This window comes from Salminus brasiliensis, chromosome 19 (genome assembly GCF_030463535.1).
Source record: "Salminus brasiliensis chromosome 19, fSalBra1.hap2, whole genome shotgun sequence".
Taxonomy (NCBI): Eukaryota; Metazoa; Chordata; class Actinopteri; order Characiformes; family Bryconidae; genus Salminus; species Salminus brasiliensis.
The window spans coordinates 16,178,259-16,204,104 of NC_132896.1; the positions used below are offsets into that span (position 1 = coordinate 16,178,259).

At 39.6% G+C, this 25,846-nt stretch overlaps 1 long non-coding RNA gene across 4 annotated transcripts in view; it reads left to right on the forward strand.

The window, feature by feature from the left end:
* Nucleotides 1-11,271: 11,271 nt before the first annotated feature.
* Nucleotides 11,272-25,846, forward strand: part of LOC140540664 (uncharacterized) — a 51,306-nt gene continuing 36,731 nt past the window's right edge. For 3 of the 4 annotated variants that reach the window (XR_011977884.1, XR_011977887.1, XR_011977885.1), the window contains exon 1: nt 18,966-19,186. This is a non-coding gene — a long non-coding RNA (uncharacterized lncRNA). Of the gene's footprint in view, nt 11,332-18,965; nt 19,187-25,846 lie in introns of those variants that run through there. The other variant, XR_011977886.1, reaches the window with a different exon arrangement.

A 25,846-nucleotide genomic window follows, 5' to 3' on the forward strand; every position in this document is an offset into this window, starting at 1 on the left:
TATTGAGTAGTTAAAGAAAATGTTGAAAAATACTCCTATATTCCTTTATAATATTTCCTAAAAACATGTATTTCCTGAAATCCACTGTGGATATAGGGGCCTTAAATAAACTCTGGAGGCACTGGTTAAACAGTGGATTTTGTTGTGTTACTACATTATATTACATGGCTGGCTGATATAACAACTGGAGGGAAAATGTACCTTTTAATCCAAAAATTAAAGGAATTTCCCATTTCACACAATATTACATATACAAGCACACATGTAAAACATGCACAATGACTGTGGTGAATGGGGCATTTTCAGTGTTTGTGTTTGTGTTCACAGCTGGCAAAGAAGTGCTGTATTGGGTCCAGTGCAGTTCTCTGGAGTTACTCCTGGCATGCTTTCGGCCACTGACACACAGAGAAAAAACCTCACGTTCAGTGTTTGATGAATGCTTCATTCTCTCATTGTGACAGTCACATTAACTCATTTATAGGAAACTGCTTCCAGAATAATCTCCCTTATCCAAAATAACCAGACCACACCGGAGACCTCAAAACTCATCACAGAGAACAATTGGTGGAGCCCAGCAGACAGAGGAGCAGCTCTGTCCTGTAGGGATAGAAGCTGAAAACACTGGCACAAACAGCAAGCTTATGATGAGCTCATTTAAAAGGGAAAAAAAATCATCAAAGACAATCAGCTGCAGAGTTAATGTACATAATAAATTAGACACCAACAGTTAAATGACTTTTTATTTTTAAGTGAAAACTATTCAAAAATACAAATAATCTGCAATGGTTAACGTACAGTTGCATTTATTTAATGAACTTTTAAAAAAATGAGAACATCCTTTCAGTTTAATTAGGCCCTAATTGACTCTTCAGGACTCTTCAAACCTAACACCTAGCAGCAATGAGCATGACTGGCTAAGGATCCAAAACTGATGCTACAAAGCAGGAAAAAGCTATAAAATAGACATCAACATTCCTCCAGCATCCAATTTCCATAGTTTGTTTTTCAATGTTTTGCTGGTATTTAATTGAATTACATTCTTCCTTCTAACAGTGAAATGTTCCCTGTGCCACAGGCTGCAACACAAGCCCAAAGTATGATCAATACACCCCCATGTTTAACAGTTGGAAAGGTGTTCTTGTCATTACAGTGTGTACTTTTTGTCCCAAACCTTTCTTCTCATTGTTGCCAAACATCTTCAACAACTTCATTAGTCCACAAAAATTTCCAAACTACATCAGGCTTGTATTTTGGGGTTGTGGCATTCAGTGACCAACACTGCATGTGAGATTGAATTCCACTAAATATAAGTTATGATATATACATTATATATGTATGTATGTATGTATATATATATATATATATATATATATATATATATATATATATATATATATATATTATAGTTGCAATCCAATCCACAGGTAAGATAAGATAAGATAAGATAAGGTAAGATAAGCTTAATATGTGTATAGAATTAAGCCACTTGATTCAAGAGCCAGTATGTGTTTGTTCAGTTTATTTAAATAAACATTTTCTGGTCATGACGATCACATAAGGCAATCAAGGACATTTGCTCCAAGCAGTGTCATAATTTACTTTCCCAGGAAACGATGTGTATGTGAAAGTGTAAGTTATGAAACAGGAGGGATGCATTGGTGCCTGTAAGCTGTACGTGGGGATACAGGTGCTTGGGGAAGTACATGCGATTTAATGGATGCTGTACATCAAAGTGTGAATGTAAGCAAGCCCCAAAAGGAGCAAAACAAAAGCATTATTTCCAAAGTGGAGGCACTTCAGGCAGGCCACACCCAGCGGCCATGTGAGCACCTGCTCAACATCAAAGATTCGAGTTGAAAAACGACAGAGGTTTTAAAGAAAGTTTATTTGTCTTCTATATTTTGATTCTGATTTACAATCACACATTAAATATATACATCCTGCATTTACCCCTCTCTCTTTCTCTCTCAATATTGCCATTAAACCGTAAGCCATTACAACAGCAGCAACAAAAACAACAATAACAGAAACAATAGGAAATAATATTCCATTTGTTTGTTTAATATAAGTTTATCGTAGCATCTTTAAAACTTTACTTGTCACACAATAATCAGTAACAATTACAGTGTGTCTTGTTCAGTTGCAGAATGTGCAGTGTGTGCGTGTGTGTGCTCAGTCACAGAGCCCAGACTTTTGGCAACGAACGACGTGCAAATGCTGAAGTGGGAAAGGCTACTCATTAGCAGACCCCATCCCGTCCCTGAACGGGCCATATGACACATTTATAACACAGATGGGTTTAACTCTACCTCTAAAGCGCCAAACAGCTGCATACACTGTACCCCTGCGTTTCCAACTACAGAAGTTTTTACTCCATCACGTCTCCTTCTCGCGTTTCAGAGGAAAAGAATAAAACACCTCTCTGTAGACCTGCCGTCTCATTTCTCATTTCTCACTTCTTATTTCTTATTTCTTATTTTACTAGAGTTCAGTATGGAGGTCCTATAACGAAATGAAAGGTGTGTATAGCCTATTTATTTATCATCGCTGTCACGAAAAAAAAAACCTTTATAACTTTACTAGAGAAAGAAAAAACCTTCTAACTCTCAACGGACATCAGGATATTATTATTAAAGATTTTTATTTCAATACATTTTGTAGCATTTCTCTCGGTCGACTCGTCGTGAGATTTGACCTATTCAAATCATTTTAAAAAAGTGAACATGGAGATACAAGGTTTATGCGTGACAGCGACGATATGATTTCTAAAAGCACAGCCGAAACTATTATTTTACTTTTTAACATAATAAAGCTGCTCTTTATAGCTTCTTTGCTGTATCTATTCTACCAACAGGTGTCTTATTCTTTCAGACATTCGGTTCAGCTTCATTTCAACATCCCTTTCTTTTCATCCGAAAACGACACGCATTTAAACAATATGTAAGTCCGACGTGTTCGACTGGTAATAATAAAAAAACATAACAGTAAAGGTTGATTTACAAAAGAGTAGAAAAAGGGCGTTTCGTCAGTCGGAAATGAATCATATTTTGTTATTCATAAATGATCCCTAGTGCACTGAAAAACGTGTTCACACGCGAGGAAAATGTTTTAAGACAATTTAGATCTTTCAGTTTGTCTCTTTTTGCCAGCATTGTGTGGGTGTTACAGGTTGTATGTAAGTGGAAATGCTCGATACCGTTTATTAATGTAAATTTAAATCTGTTACTGTAATTTGGTGCTCTTTACCTTTAGTCTGATCACATAATTACAACAATTAAAAATGAAAAATCTTAACTTAAAATCTTTTCTTGATTCTTTTTGTTTGTTTTCTTTTGTTTAAAAATCTTTCTCTCTCTCTCTCTCTCTCTCTCTCTCTCTCTCTCTATATATATATATATATATATATATATATATAAATCCCTTTGACATTTTGACATGTGCAGTGTCCATATTTTCTGACATTGTATCAATGGTAAACCTATAATGGTAAACTGTGATTTTGTGCATACTGATCTATTTATTTAGATCAATACATGTATGCACGAACTCCTTCCTACAATATAAATATATTTCACATGATAACTTGTTATTCATCATATTATATCACTAGATTTGTTTTACAGAAAAAGGTTTTAAACTGTGACATTTTCAGTTGCTGGTGGGTTCAACAGATTTTCACTCTTAATCTTTGTTTAGAAAAGTTAAGTCGGTAAGGTTTATTTAGTGAATATTTCTATTCGCCCTGCCTTTTTAACTGTATTGTTAACTGTGTGTTTAGTAGCCTACATTCGTATTGGGGAACTGCTGCCCCTTTTTCCTCACAAAGCATAATGACAAATTCAGATCTGCAGGTGAACAGTTTGATGAACCCAGACCATCGAAGCACTCCTCTCGTTAGTAAAAGACGGTCTAACTAATTTCACATTAAAACCCAAAACGGATGAATAGCTGTAGCACTTTCCTAAATGTGGCATTGCAAGTTAAGGCCAAATGGCTTTGGAGAAGGCTTGAATTGGGGCCTGTGTGTACATTGAGGGTCCAGTGTTCTAGCAACAAAAGCGAGTTAATCCAAGTAATTTCCACAATGCAAAGAGCCGTGTTTACATGGTCTAAAGGAGGGCCTTGCCTTTGCTCCACTGCTCAAGTGGCGCGTCATGAGGTGAAAGGGGGCCCTTTTGGGTTGACGCACAGAGGACACTTTGGGATGCTCTTAATCAGTAGAGCAGAGCGTTTCCTCTGACCTGCTGAGCAGCCTGTGGCTTCTTCTTCTTCAACAAACACGCTGCCCAAACAAACTCTTCCGCTTACAGTTCGAGGAGAAATCCTTCCTTCACTGAGGTGATCAGTGTAGGTCCGTTAATTAGGCAAATTCATTTCCAAGAAGACCAGGCTCCTCTTTTTTATTTATATGAGGCTAAAGTGATATTCACTGATTGAATGGTTTCAGTTTCATTGAACAGTACAGGTTCTCTCTTCAGCGTCTAAAGAATTGTACTTCTGTAGTTCTTTTAGGACCAGAGTAAACATCTTTTACAGCAGATCATCTCTCTCTATATATTTGTAATCCCATTTGCTGGTTGTATGTAATGGTCTAATAATGAGTTGTTAACTATACTAATTAATACTAATTAATATGAAAATATGAAACAAATCTTTCTACATAAACGTTCGATCGTTCTATTAATTGATAGTGGGCTGATTAATTATGTGGGTAACCGATCCTTATTCATGGCACCACTTTTATCCAATTATGCGAAATATATTCTATTAGTATTTTCACACTAAACCGGATCATTAATATTCATAAAATTCTTTACTGCTAAAAAATGATTCATGTCATAACATTAAAGCTAGCACAACTGATCATGCGATAGACTGCATTTAAGAAATGTACAATATCCCTAGACCTCAAATGGATTTATTTGCCATTTTACTTTTTTTTTTTTGAAAGCCCACTCCTCGCGTTCAGCAGCCCCTAAAGGCTGCAGTGTGCTTTAGCCCATGCTGCGAGAGCAGTTAAAAAAGCTGCAGCTCAGGTGAGCTGCTCTGTGGGAGAGCCATAAAATACAATTGTCGGACACGTTTCTGTCCGTCTCTCATTTCTGTTTTAATTTAGATACAGATGTACAGAGAGTTTTCTGAATACAGGGTTTTAAGCGTTCGTTTCTTGAGGCCTGTATGAAGGAAGGACTGATTCAGAGCATTATGGGCCAGAGTCTCTAATTGTCCCTTACCTCTTCTGTCCTGCTGTATCCGGTACTGCCCACCGCGCTCAGCACCATAATAAAGGTTTAGTAGCGACCAGTGAGGTTCCGGAACTGCTCAATCAGAAGAAGGAGACCCCAAAAAAACACACGTGATGCCTGGAATATGTAGACTTAGACTTTTTATTTGGAATTTAAATGAGTTGATTCGTGATGGAGAAGTTGTTTCGATCTTCTTGGTTCAAGCAGCGAGACAGTACAAATACAATATCTATATAATGTGTTTTTTTTTATTTTAGAGGCATTTTTAACACTTTAGAACACACTGTCGTTTAAAAACAATATATATATTTTATTGACAAAACACGAAAACTACTTTTAAAATGCGAGTTTCTAAAAAAAACCTAAACAAATCTGAAAGCAGACAAATAAACGGGTGTCCACTGAAGTTACATTATTTTCAACATTAAGACATTTAGAAATTTATAAACAAATTTACAATAAAAAAGCAGCCTGATATGTTACATTGTAAGATTCAATTGAAGTGATTTTAGGTTTAATTATATGTCAAATATTGCTAATCTAACGTTTATTGTTTTTTGCATTTTTTTTATTCAAAGTTTTTTTTTTCCATTTGAATAGTCGGATGAACTGCTTGATACCACATGAAATACCTTTTGGGCTGCCACTTGTGATCAACAAACATATAATGTAATGCAATAAAGCTTTCATCCTTCAGGCATTAAATGGATCTGCTTTGGAGTTTATCTTCTTATTACCGACACCTCCACAAATTGCCTGATTCCCAAAGCTGTTATTAATAACATTAGAAGAAATTCTCCAAAAATTCAACAAGATCAACTATTATTGCATTACAGAAGCTTTGCATCATCGATATCTATCCATAAACATGTCCATGTCAGAGTGTGGACAGCTGCAGTTCATGGATTCGGTTGTTAAGGTGCCTCTTACAATTAATTGACGTTCTTGCGCACTGACTTATATGAGATATCCACAGTTATATATATATATATATATATATATATATATATATATATATATATATATATATATATATATATATATAATTCAGGACAAAACACATAACATTTTATTGTACTTAAAATAATTATTTAAGAAGAAATGTTACACAATATCTTTTTATCTTCTAGATAAATAAAGGTGCTTCAAGTGGTTCTTTGAATGATACCATATAAGAACCACCTTTGTTTCCATAAAGAAGTTTGTGAAAGAGATGCATGAGTGTGAAGAATATTTTAAAGGTCTAAAGACCCTTCATTTGATGTGATCTGTACAAATTTGTAGGTTCTTGACATCCATCAAAGAACCATTTAAAGCACTTTATAGAGAATGTACAACATTCAATTAAATGTAATGTAATCATAGAAAATAAGATCCACAAGTTTACTTTGACAAGTTTAGACAAATACTCATAATTCCAACTTTTTCCCTGACTTTTCCCAACCTTTTCCCAAAATAGTTTCTGAAATTCCTTTGTAAGTTATAAGTATTTTAAAATTTCTTTCCTGAACTTTTCCAGAATTCCCTGACCTTTCTCTAACCCTTTGGAGATCTAAGAAACCCAAGAGAGGTCTTCGATATATTTAGAACCATGATAACCCCCTGTCAGAACATAAATGTGTCTGAACGCAACGTAACATAACGTAACGGTAAATGTGTCTCAAGAATCTCAAGCAACATATTTAAAAATACTGCTAATGCAGCATTTCTATCCAGTTTAACACCTTCAGAAGATAATATGAACTCTGCATAGAACACCTAGCAGCATCCTGCATTGGTTAGCAAATCACATACACCAAGGTTCTCCTAAAGGTGCCACTAAAACATCTGACCCGGCGAGGCATGGACCTCTGGAGGTGTCCTTTGGTGTCTGGCGCCCAGACATTGGCAGCAGATCCTTTGAGTCTCAAAGTAAATCGCGAGGTGGGGCCTTCATGACTTGCATCAATGAGCGTTGGGCGCCCATGACCCCGTTCACCAATTGCCCTTCCTTGGACCACTTTTGGTAGCTAAAAACTACTGCACACCGAGAACACTCCACAAGATTTGATGGAGATGCTCTGATCCAGTTACCTAGCTCTTGTCAAAGTGGCTCAGATCTTTTGTGCTGGCCCGTTTTATTCCTGCTTCCAGCACATCAACTTCAAACACTGACTGTTCACTCGCTGCCTAATATATCCCAGTTCTTGACAGGTGCCATTGTAACGAGATCATCAATGTTATTCACTCCACCTGTCAGTGGTTTTATTGTTATGGCTGATCGCTGTATATCAACTGGGTGAGATGAAAACAATGAAAGCAAAGTCTTCTGCACTTTTACTGATTCCTGGTCGGGGTGGCATTTCCTGGGATTTACATGACATCAGTAGATCAGCTATGATCAGCATGTGTAATGAAAGGAGATATGTGTTTTTGTGTGCAACGTTGGAATGATGTTCATTTCCTTTTTAATTTTGAAGGTTTCTCACAATCCTGGTTATGACCATACCCTGTAGCATGTGCAGAGTCCTAAATTTGTCCCTAGTGTCCCTACTGAATTGGCACACGTCTTGAAAGGGGTGTGGGTGTACCGTCTATGAACAGACTGAGAAAATGACTAATTGACAGGATGTTTGCGCTCACAAAACTTTCACTACTTTCACTTTCTGGCCTTTTGACTTCCAACTCAATACATTATTGAAACTTCTTTGTGTGCCTGCATCGTGTTTCAAAGCCTTATTCTTGCTGGATTTGACAAGATCCCAAAAGCTTTACCTGAGCTGGTCACTTTCTCTGATTGTGACAAATCTTCCCAAAGTCAAAAGCGTCGTTCCTCTCAGAATTGCCCAAAGTGCTTGGCCCCCTTATCTGCTACTGCTGCAACATTATAGAAGTAGTCACTTCAGCCTAGGCCTAATTAGTCTCGTCTTTTAACTTGTTGTTTGTAACCCTAGTGGAGTAAAATATTCGAACTCATTTGCATTCAAAACAGTAAAAAAAAAGCATCAACCTGATTTTATTGTTTCGCTCTGACAGTGTATGAACCCTGTCGTATTGCCTGCGACGTGAAGCTGTCAATGAGCGCAAACTACAGCATGACCTGTTTGTTGGTAAGACGTCGCTGGAACGAAGCACACGATCGAAGGAATGCCCAAAACGAGAAATTATAACGATGCATTATCAGATTGAAATCGTGATTTAAAGCTAATAACAATAGCTCGGCGGTGATAAAAGCTCGAATCACTTCACGGCGACGGAATGGGACGTCACTCAGAAGAGTTCATTATAGCAGCCTGAGAGGAATAAAGCGCTCTTTTCAGTACTGTCATAACGCAAGGCAGGGGGGGTTAGGTGGAGCAGCTGACGTGGAGAAAATGCTGAAGCCGGTCCTCTGGGGAGCTGCGCATCAAAGCCGGCGAAATCACATTCTCAGAGCACTTTTTAAACAAGCGCGACACTCGCAACGCTGCTCTTGAAGGCTGAGTGTCATTTTGTCAAACCAAACTGAGCATTGACACGAAGCAGCGCAACATTTGAGCGCGCAATGGAGAACAGGGGGATATCCCGTCGTATTTAAACGCTAAGGAACAGCAATGGACTCGGCTACATGAGGAAGATGGCACTCGGGCGGAGAATTTAGACTTACCTCTCACAAACAGGCTAAACGTTCACATATGACTATTGACAACAATTACTCAGGACAGGAGGTTTAAACTAATCCCACACTTCATAAACTTGTCTGACATTTATTTATTTATTTATTTATATTTATTTATGTACTTATTATTATTATTATTATTATTATTAACTATATTGCCTCCCCAAATAGCATATGGTGAGCTTGAAAAGAGAGTTGTCCGGACTTCTGCCCCTATACTTAAACTGGCCTATAAATCACTTAAATCATAGACCTTTCCCCATGCAAAAAAATGTCAAAGATCCGTAAAATGATTTTTTTTTTCATGAGAGATTCCGGCCATGAGATGTCAATCGATAGGGACGTTTCTCGCTCCCTATACCTCACCCCTTTTAAAACCTTTAATTGCTTGCCGGGGAATTCTGTAACGATATTTTTAATACATTTCTAAAAACTCTTTTTTTATTTTTATTTTTATACGTAACACTCAGATTTTACATAAAGTTATGTAATGTAATTTTACCTACTATTTAATTTTTTTTTCACATTCTATACTTGTGTTGTAGCTCTTTACTGCAAGATTTAAAGACTCTTGGCGAAATCCTGTAGTATAACGTTTAGTTTTCATTAGAATTTTCTTGAACGTTAAGTGTTGGATTATTAAAATTGCTTCCTGTTTTTTGCCTATTATTTTTTTTTTCAAACTAATAAATGTTATAAATGTTAGCCTAGTTTTTTCAACAGGTCCCTCATGCATAGGTATGTTTCCAGACTAAACCAGACGCGAAATCTGATAGCCGCCCTTCTCAAAGCTTTCCCCTCTTCAAAGCTGGATCCCGTTGTGCTGTGTGACATTTTGTCAGGCGGGCTATCATACACACTTTTCGAATAAATCCATATCTGCGTAGGATTCCAGCTTTTGTTATTGTTTCAGAAGGAAAAAAAATCAATTATGCCTATTATAGTAAGAAGCTCTCACCGCAGCAACAACCAGCCATTTATCCGCGAACACGCTGAACTTCTAGACTGAAAGGAAAATGTAGATGGAGGACCCAAATGAATTACTTCAGCACCTGGGCTCCGAGCTGGGCCACTTTAGCTACTGAGTTTCACGTGCGCTGTTAGACTACACGTTGCTTTTCTTTTTAAGAGCCTAATAAAACTGTTTAGTAACTTTCGGGTCAAGTAAAAAAAATATATATATATCTGTCGATAATTAGTTTCACTCCTAGGGACAACGTTTTTACTTTCACTGTGGTTTCAGACTTCAGGTTATGGCTCGTTGTCCTCTGAGCTGCTCTGAGATCAGTTCGCTGTGTCTATTAAAACGGTTACAGTCCACGGAGCCCTCTGTTTCGCGCCTAAAATGACGTCACGTCAACTTCCCGTTCTTCTGAGGGGTGGCTAGCTTAGCATAGTCTACAGAGGGAAGGTGCATAACACCGCCTCTCCTCACAGGTAAGGTAGCCTGCTATTTAACTAGCTGTGTTTGTTGACTATGAGAGGAAGGTTTGAGGGAACAGGTGCTCGATGAACTGGACACAAAGCTTATGTAAAATACCAAATTTAGTTACCAATACGACTTTTAGCCAGCATGTTTACAAGGTATTGTGAATTGCCTCAACATAGTGCCACGAATAATAGATTCTTTATTTACTGACAACAATCACACAGAAAGGGTGCCTACCCAATGAACATGTCGTTGAATTTTACAAGCTTCAGTCATATTTCTGAGGCGTTTTGCATGACTATGAAGCCACATTTTTAATCCTCAAAGGGTCTCTGTGGTACTTGGCTTTGCACTAGTGTAGTCGTTCAAGGTCGCAACCCTGCAGGAAGTATGGGCTACCATAGCAACACAAAGATGGCTTCTAAAGGCTTAGCATAATTCTGCCCTAATAGAAAAATAACAGCGCCAAATCCCATCCTTAGTGAGCTAGCTTATTCGATTGGAGACAGACTCCCCACCTGTGATCCACATAGTTGCCACACCACTGTGCAAAGCCTGCTTTTAAGAAAGAGGAGTGGGGGTGGGGGCCTCGCTTCTGACCAAGGCAGAGTCTTTCTGCTGCTGAAAACCCCTAATATGCTCCAAAATAGCTGGGGGTTGTAAGTGTCGTTCAGTGATTCTTCTCTCTCCGAAAAGAGCAAGAAATCCAAGATATAATCCGAGATATTTCGCAAAACCTTTACAAAGCTTCTGTATTCTTGTATGTTGATTTATAAATCACAGAATGACACAACCCCCAGCTATTTTGGAGCACATTAGGGGTTTTCATATTAGGGGAAATATCTTAATCATCATCCAACACCTGCTTTGGCAAAACAGTGCTTAATGATGTTAAATCAGGTGAGCTGGTGATGGAATTGAACAAATCCATGGAATTTTGCCTTTTTGTCTTTGTTGTTAGACACTGGGGAAGGATCATTTTGCTTTGATGATGTCAGAAGAATTGGAGACTGAATCCAGTAAGTACATAAACCACAACGGTGGGTTGACTCTATTTTAGCCCTCAGCAGAAGCTTTATTTTCTCAAAATCTTGATTTATTAGTCTTTATTAGAATCAGATTCACAACAAACCCTCTATGTGGGCACTTAGCTTTTATTATTAACCAGTCACATCATAGCTAACAATTAAACTAGCTTCAATTCAATGATAAACTTAGTTTTCTAGAGGGATGCACATTGAAAAAATCTACACAATGCTTTTTGCCTGTACATTTTACCAGCACCTTAGTAAATCATTCAAAACTAAACTGGCCAATGGCAACAAATAAGGAACCCTAAAGCACCTTAAAGCTTTTTGAGTGGTGCCCCGTAAAACTTTCTTAGCATACATATGACATGAATGCTATTGTCTGTCTCCTCCAGCACTGCCCAATATTCCTTTCTTTCCCTGTCCAAAACTACCATTTCAACCCATCATAACGCACAAGTATCTTATTAGCGTTCAAAAAGGCACTATTGTTATGGAAATGAAGGCTTCCTGGATTTTGTCTGCGTTCATCAAACACATTTTTTGAAGGTACTGAGTCCCATGTAAACAGTTTTTGTTTAGCATTCGTTTGAAATGGTATTTCATAGCTGTCTGTATAGATACGTTGTAGTTTAGTATCATTCATTGCTGGAAAAACCAAAACAAAATATAACACTATAAACACTATACCTTGGCTCTCCTGTCACATTGAGAGCTTCTGCTTTTATCCTTTTATTTATAGAAGAAACTCTTTAGTTCTAACTGTGTTGTCGAGCCTCAGCTTGTGTTGCCTAATTCAGCTTTTGACTGTCATAATGTAAAATGTGACACAAATAAGCGTTTCCTTGCAGAGGACAGTTTGGTTCCAGTGGCAGAGGTGGGCTTGATGCAGACAGTGATGTAATTAAGTTCGTGTAGCATTCTCGATTGACCAATGAACAGGCAGCTGCACCCACTGATCACTTAAGGGAATCCCACTGAATCTCTCCCTAAACCGCCTGTTTCTGAGCCTTAAACTGGGCACCTTTTCCACATCAAAGCACTCAGCAGAACCTGCTTCTCAAGGACTCACGTCTTCAGGAAAGAATGGCCTCTACTGAGAAGCGGACACCGCTGGTCTAATTTGCCTTGCATAGCCCTCCCCATCCCCCAGCGCCTGCGCAGCCCGGGCCTGATCTGATGCAGCAGCGGCTATCTGACGAGATCACACGGAGAGGTGCGGGAACTTAAAGGCGAGGAGTTACTGTGCATCCCACAAGGAGCCTCAAAAGGGTTGTATTAAAATGCGCTCGATATGCCGGTGAGGGCTTTCAAAGTACTGCACACCCTCTAGCCCCGGCAAACTCAAAGGGCAATGGTGCATGCTCAGTGAGGGGAACCTGCCCCCCATTAATTTAATGAGTTCAGGGTATTAGTATGCCTAAGCAGACTGTGAAGTCTCTGTTTTTTCATCTGTGGTGGAGTTTTACCAAGCGATCCACTATCTTCAGGAGTGACAAAGGTGAGCGCAGAAGATGATATTCATGCTCCTAATCTGAGATTCATTTCCAGCTGTCAGTCCTCAGAGAGCAATTTTCATCAGTTTCAGAGTCTTTATATAAATCAGAATGCTTAGAGCTGATACAAATGAGGAGATGCATATATTCATCATGACACGTTTTCCCGCACTTTGCCCAGATTCAGACCAGCTAATGTTTTTTTTTTTTCTAAAAGCACAAAAAAAAGGAGCCAACATCTTCAGCAAATGACAGGAGATGGGAGACATACTTTTGCATAATTTGACACCCTCTTGGCTGAAAGCTGGGAACACTCTGGTCATAGAGATGGAACTGTGAATCACAGCAGTGTTTCTGCTAGCCACACTGCAACTGGCCTGTGTTAGCGCAGCGTCAATGCATCTGCCGTGTTTAGCCAAAAGGAGCCAGTAAGTGACGTCACTGTCTCTCTTAAAGATTGAAATACCTGAGAGCTAAAGTAAGCCCCTTCTGACTTTGATGTGTTGCTGACAATCACCTGCAAGAGATTAGCCTGATAGTGGAGTGTGGCGGCGTTCTTGGACCAGGAAGTGGCAGCTGCTGGAGCTAATTAAAGGCACAGTAACAGAGCCTCTCTCACCCCAACATCAAACGTCTCAGAGCATGGCAGTCCGCAGACCCATCTCAGGGGTGCTAGGACCTAATGTGAAAAGGAGCAGGCACATGCTGGGCCTTAGGCCTGACCCTTGGACCATGGCTGAGTTGGAGTAGGGTAGGAGCACGGTGGGGAGTACGGAGGGCCAGGCTCACCTGTGCCCAGGCGTCTGCATGCTGGATTGCGACGATGCATCCGCATCTGTGTTTGCGCACAGACTCCGACCTAGAGAGCAGTGAGACAGAGAGCAAAGGGGTCAGAGGTCGGCAGGAGAGGGCGAACTTAAGAAGATCACACATGGGGCACATTTACGAAACACTGACTGAAGGCAACATGCATTCTCAACTGTTGTGGCTGCTCGTGAAAACATGAAATGTTCGCACCGCTTTTATTCTTACCCTTCTGACCTCAGTAAAGCAAAAGCTGCTACTCTGACTAAACACATGCTGATGAGGTGCAAGAGTTAATTAAGCAGTTCAGCAGTTACCTAAACACACAGCTTTCAAAATCTGAAAGAAAGAGTTCTTGATTCGATTAGAAAGAACACTTCGTAATGTGCTCTGACCCCATTAGCGCTGGTGCAAAGGTGTAGTCTTGTACTCAGTTTGAAATAAGTTTGAAGTCAGATAAAGTATGCCAGGCAGAGATTCCAAAAGCATGGAAGAAAGTATCAAGTATTATTTCGAGACAAGCAGGCAATAAAAAAAAAAAAACTTTGAATCTCCTGGCTCTCCCCATGTCTTTTAATGTGTCTATCCATCATTCGATCTCTGAATGTATCTGTCGGGGGAAATATATGGAGTTAAAGCCGTTATGCAGTTATCCATCACTCCAGCATTATACCGCAGTGATGATATACAAATCAAAGGTGTAGTAAGTCAGTGTTCTCTCACAGTGATGTAAATAGTTTGACATTCTTTGCAACCCTCCAACTTCAGCGGCTTTACTGTTGTCAAAAATCATGAGTGGTTTTCCCCAGATTCTGTAGTTCACCATCCTTTCAAGCCTTTTGAATTTAGTAATGCATGTTAGAGGCAGTAAGGTACATGTAATATTGCTGAATTGCACCGTAGTATTTAGTCTTGATATTATCGTCCTAGAATGGAAGTATAACATTTACATTTACATTTACATTTACGGCATTTAGCAGACGCTCTTATCCAGAGCGACTTACAAAGTCAGAAAGTCAGAGCGACTTAGAACAGATTTGTGCATTTATGTAAGCACTAAAGAATAAGTCATTTATTATGTAGCATATATTCTATAACATAGATCTGATTTGTCCTACATCTGTGTAATATCACACTTAAAATAGCTAAAGGCTTTGTATTTGAAAAAGCCAGTTTTATTCATTGTTACACATTACAGCTGAAATATTAAGTCTTCACTTGCTACTAAACCTTTTTGCCTTAGACATTATTGTGGTTGTGCTTTGCACTCGCCTCATTATAGTGTGAGACAATGCGTGTTAACAGGGGTATAGTAGCTGTTCATAAATTATCTGGCAATGTTATGTTTGGCAAAGGAGACCCACAATGCTTCAGTGCAGCCGATTAGTGTGGGTGGTGGCTCTTTGTGGCAACCTGCCTTGTGCAGAATGGACTGTTTAAGCCCTGGCGAAGGGCCTGTCGCACTGCCTGGTACACCTTTGCCTCCTACCACCCTGCTGTGAGTCTGTAGGATGTATGCCACCTGAAGCAAACCTTGCAATTATACAGGTCGACACTCAGACACCAGAATGTGCCAGCCACTCAGTCAGACGACTAAAACAGGTCTGTCTGCATACACGTCAGTATTTTACTACCCCCAAAGGCCTAGAGGCAGTGGAAGAAGACGTTCCACCTTGGGCTATCAAAATAGCAGTAGAAAATCACATATTCTTTTGATTTTGGACAATGGCAAAGCAGATAATTCAATTCGGACCACAGTGGAGTGGATATTGTGTGGGCCTGCCGAGCTGATGGATGCCTGAGTGGAAATAGAGATAGCATGTTGACTGGATTTCAGGCCTTAATGGTATTCTGCCACCCTGGCTGTCTGGGCTGTGTAGTTGCAGAATAGGGCGAGGACATGTTTGCGGCAGGCCCGGGCGGCTTTGTGGCGTCCCGCTCGGCGGCAGGTTGTGTGGGAGCCTGCGTCAGGCTCCTTCAGCAGGCAGTCGTGTGGCTCAATCTCGTTAGAGCGATTTCTCTGCCAGCCTCCGCATGAGCAGGCCTCCCCAAAGTGTGTCATCAGCAGATGTCTTTATAGAGGAGCCCAGTGCCGAGCAGAGATGGAGACCGCTTTGGCAATTTTGGTTTGGTTTTCTTCCCCCCTCCCCATCTCCTTTCTCAGTCTATCGGGCCTAGCAGCCGTTTTCGATTTGGGTTTTAATGGGCCCCGAAGTCACCAATACTGCTTGCCTCAGCAGGGTAGACCTTAGTATATAGTCCAAGAGTGAGACTTGCACCGCCTGAGCTTTCACAATGCTATCAGCTCACACCTCTGGGGTGGATCTGTAATAAATAATTTATTAAGGTCCTTAACTCCTTGTGACAGTTTACACATCAACACTGATTTTCTAACCGTCGTAGTGATGATAACGGAATTTACCATCATACAGTTAATTAACCTGAAAACTGGCCTTGGGAAGAGCAGATGAAAGATTTGACATCAAACCTTAGCACAACAGACACACCAGTAAATACAGCGCAGTGTATACAAAGTAGGAACTGCATACAGCTTAAAGATAATAGGCTGATTGAGTCACAAATTACACACCTGTCACTCGTAAACCAAGAGACATTTATCCCATGATATTTAGACCACACATTGATTAGCATTTTGATTCAAATATAAAGATAGATTCAAACATGATTTTAAATCATGTATTTCATATATAAAGGACATCAGTATCATCTAGTAACATATAATGTTTTAAAGTTTTAAAACTATTCTTTGTGTAATATAGTAGTATTTTTTCTATTTTTCTCTAGCAAGACAAGAATTGAGAATAGTTTGGTGATATCTTTATGTATATATGTATGTATGTATATATATATATATATATATATATATATATATATATATATGTATACATATATATATCAAACTTTGGGACCAGAGTGAGGGCCCCCCTCTAATTTAACTGTAGTTTAACCAACATAATTATAACAAATAACAGTGTCAGACAGTGTTTATTCATAACCCCTTTCTCCCATCATATAAGGGCTCTTTTACCCGAGTTCAGGATTATCAGATTAAGCACTAAGATGAATATTGGTGTGTCAAAATTGGCATTATAAACAGCACTGTTAATAGGTCTAGATTTTTTTCTGTTAGAAACATCTCAGTGTGTTGAGCACCATTGCTGATCTAAATAAGCATATTAATCAGTTATTACACCAGTTAGAGATTGTTATCATATTCATGTAGAAATTACTCGTGTTCATTAATCTGCCAGCATGCTAACTGAAAGTGTAAAATGAGCTGTGTATGTAATATGTTCACCCTGCACAGTGTTTTTGACAGGGTGGGATAATTTTGATTCTCGGCTGAAAGATTAGTGGTTTTATTACCATGATATCTTCACAGTTGTGACTTGTAGTCTGGGATGTGTTGATAGTGAGGTTATGCTCAGTTCTCCAGATGAAGATGAAGTAAAACCTGGTCTCAATACTCTGCCAATAGTTGTCTCAAAGATAACCCAAAGTTCAGTGAAACCAAGCAGTCTTTTAAAAGCTCAAGCTATTCTGCATAACACTGTAAGCAAACATCAAGAGTTCCCAATACAAATAATGTAATAATAATAATAATAATAATAATAAAAGTTTGGTACAAAAATGACCTGAAACAGCATGTTGCATTAATACCCAAGAGACTCACACCACAGCACAGCTATTTTCTCTGGAAAATATCAAAACAAACATGGACCACATAAATGTGATGAAATAGACAACAACAGTACGGCAACACAGCCAAAGTGTCTCCACAGTGAATTAGGGTCTGAGCTCCCACTTTCACAATGAGGGAAAAGTGATAATAAGCAACTGTTTTAATGTGGTTGTGCTTCCACACCTTTTCTGAAACACCTTGATGTGGCACTTTGCATTGTGTTCCACATTGCTCATCACACTGCACATTTGCCAGGCCTCATGAGTAGAACTCATGTATTTGATATCATTGGTATGGACTCCCAATGCTCATTCAATGTTAATCTTGCATTAATGTGCATGAGCCACTGTAATGTAATGCTAACCCCCCCTCCAACACCCCCATCATCCATGTTTGTTTTTGCTGCTGCTTCATTATCAGAAGGCTAACTGCTTTACAGCGCCTCCTGCTGCTCCCCCCGGAGGAAACTTGGGTGCTTTCAGAATTCAGCCTTCAGATTAAAAGGTAATCAGAACGGCCGGTCTCAGCATGTTTAAAAATTTGATAATTTGCTGTTCTATTATTTAGTAAAATAGGCTGTGGTCAGCTCACCCCACGATATTCAAGATATAATTTAATATTTTGTAATTTGCAGAGATTTTTTTTTTACAGTACTCAGTCAAGCAGCGAGTGTATCTATGATAAGAGAATGTCTTGCTCTTTTTATGCTTGCTGGGAGATTTGTTGCCTGATCTCAGACCATTTTTAGATCAGTTTAATGACAGAATATTTTTCAGATTTGTTTTAACATACTTTCACAAAGGATTGCACAAACTCAGAACTTCTTTGGCATCAATTTTGATGTCATTCCTTGTCATTTAATGAGTGTCGATGAAATTATAGTAACTTCCAAATGAGTTAGCAGTCTGTTTACATGTAAATCCATTGAATACATGGTTTGTACTGTATTGTACTTGGTTTCGAGTGTGTTCTTGTCCTCTCTAATGAAGCTAAGCCGGAAACCCATGTTGGTGGGAAGCTGTCAGGTGTCCTTGCAGGTTGGAGGTGTTAGGTGAGAGTGTAGCTGCCCTCTCATAGATGAAGCGTTCCTGACCATGGTATATGGTAGCATGAGGTGACTTGAGCAGAGCGCCCAGTTCGGCCATGCGTGGCCGCTAATGAAGACGGTCTCTGGCAGGACCCCGTCTCCCTGGCAACAAGATGTTACTGTAAACAAGCTACAGGACGTTGGCAGGGCACTTCCTGGTTATATAATGGTGACCTGCTTTCTGCAAAGGCTGATCATAGGCCTGACTCAGGGGATATGAGGAAATTTAAGTGGTGGGTAAAAAACGCAAAAAAAAGAAAAACAATAATACAATTTTGATATACTAGACTTTAACGCAGTTTACTTAGAAATCACTCACCTTCCTCACCTTTTCGCCCCTTCCTTGCTTCCTTGCCCTTGCTCCTCAGCATACACAATTAAAAGAACAAGTACCCCCAAGCCTATAGAAAACATGACTCCTTACAGTGCATCCACAAATCGATCTACGTGTCAGCAACCCACGCACTTCTTCATCGCAAGGAATTTAACTTGCTCTCCCCTCAGCTTGTTCACATCCAAACTTGTCATCTATTACATGTAGTGTGGTCTTACTTAGCGGACTATGAAAAATGTGTTCCTGACAAATGTAACTGAGGCATCATGGCGTCTGCGGTGAAGAAATATGGAAATGGAGTCAAAATGGCTGAATAGGCAGTTCCTTTCCTGACACATCTTGTCCCTGATTTGCAGTACAGCATAAGAGGACGCATGAAACAGCAAATCATCATAGTGGACTGAGGTCACGTTTTGTTTGAGGTATTATTCTTAATGTATTAAGTATTCGAATGCTTAGTTTGTGTGTGTTTTGATACTAATTCTAAGCAAACGCGGATTAGCCCTCTTATTCGGCAGCAAAAGGGAGAATATGGCTCGCTGTACACCCGAAAATTCTCTTCGTTTTCATTTGTGCTCTGTTTTAAAAAGGCCAATTTAACACAGCTAAAGTGAGTTAATATTATGTATTTTTTTTGCAGCGTTTTACACAGCATTATTAACAACATTGGTTTTATTCCTAAGTATGAACATGTGGATGTACAAGTAATATAATGTAAAAAAACAAATGACCAAGAAATAAAAAAAGGTTAAAAGCACATGTTTTGTAATAATATTTACATTTCAGGGGAGCAAAAAATGTTTTGTATAGCTCACCCAAATGTAGCCGATAAAAGCTACACACAAAAGTGTATTTTTATGCCTTCATATTTATGCATTGCCTTAAGTAATATGCACGCATACTTTTACATTAATTGCAGCAGTTTCCCTTATATTCCTTATGTTAACATCAACATGATTGAAGTGCATATTTGTGGCAATAAACGTCACGATTTTATTCAAAAACATTTTTTCACACTTATTTTTTTCTGGTTTTAGTAAAATTCATTCTTCAACTTAGTGACAGTTCTGCAATAATGTTTTGTTAACTGTTACTATATATTATAATATTATTTTGTCACCGTTCTAGTTTTTAAACAGGGAAGGGCATACACAACTGAAACACAGTACAGAGTACAGAGTGCTCATAATGACAGAAATTGTTATTACAAAAATAAGAACAAAATTAACGATGTGTGTAAAACAAGGCATATTTCATTTGACTGTTGCAATTGCAAATAAAATGCAGAAGTTCCGTATTATTCTAATAGGAAAAAACACAAAAAACATTCTTTATAAAAGGTATTCTTATGATATTAAGATAAAAAAAAACACTTGGCATATTATTGCAGAAATATTTTATTGTATAATAACATAGACTGTGCAAATATTTTAATATATAATAACACATATATTTTTTTTGTTTATCTGCCGTTCCAAGTATTATTCTTGTTTTTATATTAAATAATCTTGGTAAGGTTAAATATGCAATCTTTATTAAAATGTTAATTAATTATAATAGAAACAGAAAACTGATAACTTGATTTAGCATCCTAAAATATGTGCGTGGACCAGGATTTCTATTGGGGCTGAAGTGAATTTCAGAAGCTTTTTATTAATTACAACACAATGTCACAGAAAAAAAAAATCTAATTATCATGACATATAAGAAGCTATAAAAAATATTACAGAGCCAACACACACTGCCTTACATTCTATGTTATACAACATTATTACACTGATACCTTTAAAGTAAAATATTCTTCAAATAAAAGTCGTAAATGGTGTTATGCATAGACTTTTCACTTCTTAAACAGTATTTCAGTATTTTTAATTGTGGTTTTAAATTTCTGAGAGTGTTCATTTTCGCCTATTTCATTTAAATCATCGGTGATTGTTTTTCCCGGTCGGTGAAAATATGTCAACTTGAATTAATTGATATATTACAAAGAATTGCAGCTCGAGAAATGAGTTAGAGAACTTCTGATCCAAACAAAAGTTGAAGCGCTTACAATGAACAAATAGCTCAAAAACAGTTGCAGCGACAACAGATGAGCAATTAATACATACTCCTCTTGTTTGTTGTTTTGTTTGTTTGTTTTAGTTTTTGATCTCCATCTGTTTACGAGGACCTTATCGCATGATTTCCATTCTTTGTTTTTGTGAAAGTTTTTGTGGCTCCTCAAAAGCTAGAAGTTCATTAGGTATTTCATCTCGAGAGATAATTGGCAGAAGTTTCTTGTAAACCCAATGAGGCCTTTTTTCTTCTTCAAGGAGCGTGGTCATGAATGCTTTATACTGAGTCATAAAGTAATAATACTTAATGATAGAGAGAAAGGCTGATCAAAACTGCTGTCTTATTCAGATGGTCCCTGTGAGTGAGAGTAGAGAGGCAGAGTATGCTGAATGAACGTACACCATCTGCTTTTCACATGTTCCTTAGTACAAGAGACATCAAACTCTGCCATTAATTCATTTTACCCTTTCTACTGAGCTGAACTGAAAATCACTCACTCTTAATAGCTTTTTACTCTCAGCTGTTCTTTTGTACAATGCCAAGTGTGTTGCCATAATAGTGCAGAGACACACCAATCAGCGCTCACAGAAACGGATACATTTAAAGAGGACTATTTTACTGTTTTCCCCAAAGCTGTATGTTACATGATATATTTTTTGTGTCTGCTCATTCATAGGTATACCTGATTGCACATTTCATGTGAATTACATAGATCAAGAAAGTGGCTTTTGAATGAGAAGGGATGCAGGTTACACAATCCCATATCAAGTGCATATGCCGTTTGTAGTTCCGTGTGAAAAGGAAACAGCGAGTTCTAACTGTGCTGGAGTTCCCGTCTGTCTTGTCAAGTCCTCCCAACCTGAGAGAGTTGTGAAAGCGGTGGAGAGAAAGTTACCTTCCTCACCCTTTTCATTCCCAATTACAAAGAAAAACGACTCTCACATGATTTCCCAAAGTTAACCTTACTTGCTGCGAGTAAAGGAGGGAGTGATGAGGGGGATATAGAGCCCCCCCTCGATACTATAAAAGCTTTCAAGAACAAAGGCTCAAAGAGACTTTTATATGAAGCTGTCATATTTTACAAATAAATAGACCCTAATGATAAGAGTGACTTTTTTTAAGGGTAAGAAATGGATTACTCCTCAATGTACTCCAGAGCCAGAGAAAAGACAACCGGTATCTCACCATGCTATTGTGTGTTTGTCCGCTTCTGTTTTTGAACGCTGGTTCATAAACCTTAACAGTGATTTTGAGAGCGATATAATAAGTTACTCACATACTCCTATTCTCTCTCTTTTTTTTTTTGCTTTGATTTACCACCACAAATGCTAGACATTTGAGCATGTCTCGGAAAATGCAAAAGCGTATAATGTGAAACGTTTGGATAACCGCGTTGTTGAGGAGCTGTGAGAATTTACAGCATTATCTAACAAGCCTGTCTGAGTTGCGGTTCTAAAATGGGGCTGGCTAATATGGTGGAGTGTTACATCACCAAATCCTTCCTCTGAACAAAACAACATGCCTAAAATGTGGGTGGGGATGTGCGTGTCTCTGTGAAATAACTTTGCGACTGTGGATAAAAATGGACAAAACTCGGATGCGAGTGCCACTGTTATATACACACCCACACTCCATTCAAATCCACTTGCTTTTAACCACAGAATGAGAAGGAAGTGTATTACACTGCATTTGAGGTGTTTGTTTACAGCTCAGTTCACCTATATGCAAGCGGCAGCCATTTTGTTTCGCTCCCTCTTAACGCGTCTGCTCCAAGACGGCAGAATGGGAAGCTCGTAACGGTAGGCGTATGGAAAAAATACAAAATAAAAAAAGCAGCACCTGTCCTTAACACGTTTTGATGGCTTGCATTTGGAATTGAAATAATAAGGCACGTTCAGAGCATGTGCAGTGCGACGCCTGGGCTTCTTCTCTCCTCCTTCCGTTCAGAATGTTCCAGACACGTTTGAGTAATAGCTCACCACATGCCTCTCTCACACACGTGCACACACACACACACACACAAACACACACACGTCAAAGCGCACAACATGGGTTAAGATGAGCCTCGGTGAAGAAACACCTGCTCCCCCACACGTTCACACACAAACATGTATATGTACGCGCCCACACACATACACTCTGCAAGAAATGTAGAGCATGTAATCCAGAGGTGACCTTGGTTTCTTAACTCTGCGAGGAACAGTGTCAACTAGGAAATGGCTGTTCAGACCAGATGCAAACTGGTAAAGTGAATAACTTACTGCAAAGCTGACAGTATTGATAGTAAAGCTGTAGTTATGCTTTACCACCCAGTTTTGCATCCGATGAAAGAATACTTGTTATAAAGAAATTATGCATGGGGCGTCTTGGAAAGTATAGCGCACTTATATTTTTTGCAATTAAAAGCTTTAAATCCCTTTGAAAATGCATCGTATTCCTAATTAATTATAGATCTGCCAAATTGCATAGGCCTTTTTAACATCCTCTCATCTCTAGAATTTTTGAAAGGAAATCGATACATTTTTCATTGCTTTTCTTGATGCGGTAGGCTGACTCTGAAGTTCCATAAGAGTAAGAGCATATCAAATTCACATGGCCACCCGTTCTGTAAGTGAAATTTGCTGCTAAAATAGAATTGATAGTGAGTTGCCTCAAAAATGATTTGCGCCATCTTTACATCTTTGCTTTAGATACGGTAATCTTAGGGTCTCTGCCAACGTTAGTATCCTTGGACAACATTGTTTGAATGTAGCAGTGAATTGATGCACTGCCAGCAAATTTCCCTGTAGCCTCACCACTACACTAATCCACAGCTACCCATGCTGTCCAGTAAGGCAAGCCTGTTACCCCTGACAGAAATGCATGTGTGTGTTCTTCACACACAGACAGACACACAGGCACACATACACACACACATACACTCCCACTCCCATAACCCACCCCCTCCACATTTGCTTAGCTGTCCAACTTGACCCGGCTTCACAGACCTGCACAACCAGGCACTGTTAGCACTGTTGCACATGCACATTTCTCAGCAATACTCAATTCTCAGCAATACTCAACAGTCACACTGCGTATAGACACTCACCTCGGCCGTGCGTTGACATGTACTCCCAAACTATGCTGTCATTTTATTATATGGAATGGCATCCAGTAATAATGCATCTAGCTTTCATACAAGAAGAGCCAGCTTGAATTGACGTCCATGCAAGCCACTGCAAATATAGCATAGCCTGACTGAAGGTTGCTGCATCAAGTCCTTCGGCTGGCAAGTAAGGCACCAAACTGAACGCCATAAACCTACCCAAGCTGGACCGGCACCGGTGGTGAACGACATGAGAGTGGCGGGCTGCTCTCCTCTGGGATTTTGGGGCAGGATTATGGATTGAGACGTACAACTGAGAGGCTAAAGTTACACTTTTCATTCCCACTTCGAGGGGGTCTTGCTGCTTCCTGGAAGCCACTCAGATTGGAGACTTTTATTCCCCCCTCCACACAACATTCCAAACTCACGTTTAACTTGCACAGTTCTACTAAGGACACACATGTCTCAGCTGCTGCAGCTAATAATTAGACATTTTGGTTCAAGAAATAGGGAAAACTGCATTTGCTTTTTTATTGGTTGTTTTTTTTTTCATCTTTTTCATAAAGAACAAGAGAAAAGAGGGAAGAAGAAAGGAGAGGACACACTGAGAAGTCCTCATTCACCAAAGCTCCAAGGAAAGAGAGAGCAGTATGCCCCCTTCTGGCTCTTTTCTTTTCTCCCCTCACTTCCCCCTCTGCCCCTCCCCACCCTCCTCTGTCTGGAGATGTGAGGAAATATCTTTTGATCTGCTCTGACAAAGCAAGGGCTCTTAGGAGTGGCGAGTGCGACTCTGCCAACTGATTTGGACAGAGCGGGAGGGAAAAAAATGTGCCTAATAAGACGTTAGCAGCAAATGAGGGTCTAATAAACACTGCATGTCTGCTCGGTGTCGCTGACATGATCTCTCCTCCCCTAAAACCCAAGATCCTCTGTGCTGCATTGTGATCTAGGAGATCTTCCTGCTTTTCTGCCTTGAAAAGCCTGTGGTATAGTGACAGTGCAATTCAAGAGGCCACCTCAATATTGATATGGCCCGCTAATCTGCCAGCTGAATGGAAATGAAGACTTTTCTGAAAGGAGCTGTTTGATCTTGCCCTTAAATCTGGGGCAGAAACTCATACAGTTTGTCTGTGGCAAACAATCATGGAGGAGGATGACATCTTTTGTACGACACTGAATATCTGTGTCAAAACACCAAACATCAGTGTTTAAGCACAGGGCATCAAATCAGATCTTCATTATTAATTATATATTCATTATTAATTATTATATTAATCAGTATGGCTTTTTGTTCCATATGACTGAGCAAACTGATCTATAGTGTTCCTGGAAGGCATGCTGACGCAGTCCTCACCGTATGTTTTTTTTTTTGTTGTTGTTGTTGGTGTTTTTTTTTGGTGCTGTGACAGAGTTGGCTCCTGCAGCTGAGCCTTTCTAGTTGTGCCACATCACCAGGCGAAATAAACTCATCATCCCTGGTGTTTATGTGTGTGGTGTGAGTTGGGAGGGTTGGTGCTTTTTTGGGGTGGGGGGAGCTGGGTGGTAGTGGGGGATGGGTTTAGAAGGGATAGGATGCCTCCCCCTGGCTTTCCCCGGGCACTGCCCCAATCCAGCACTCCAGTGCTCCAGGGCAGGCCCATCCAAAGCAGGGCTACTCCAGAAGCCGGCGCCAGGCCAGGTCGCACCAGTCCCAGTCCTGGTGAGGGAAATCAGACCACCATTTGTGCCCAAAAGAGGAAGGGGCAGCGCGGCTGCATCAGGCCCAGGCACGGGTAATTACGGCAGGGAGAAGCCGATTAGCCTGTGCCTGAGCAACACAGCAAGGGGGACGGGCCCACGCCCAGCAGGGAGGGGAGTCCTGCCACAGCGGCAGCCAATCAAGTGTGAAGCCCAGCGCGGACCCCCAGCCCCACTGATTCAGTGGGAAAAGGTTTGGCCGGCG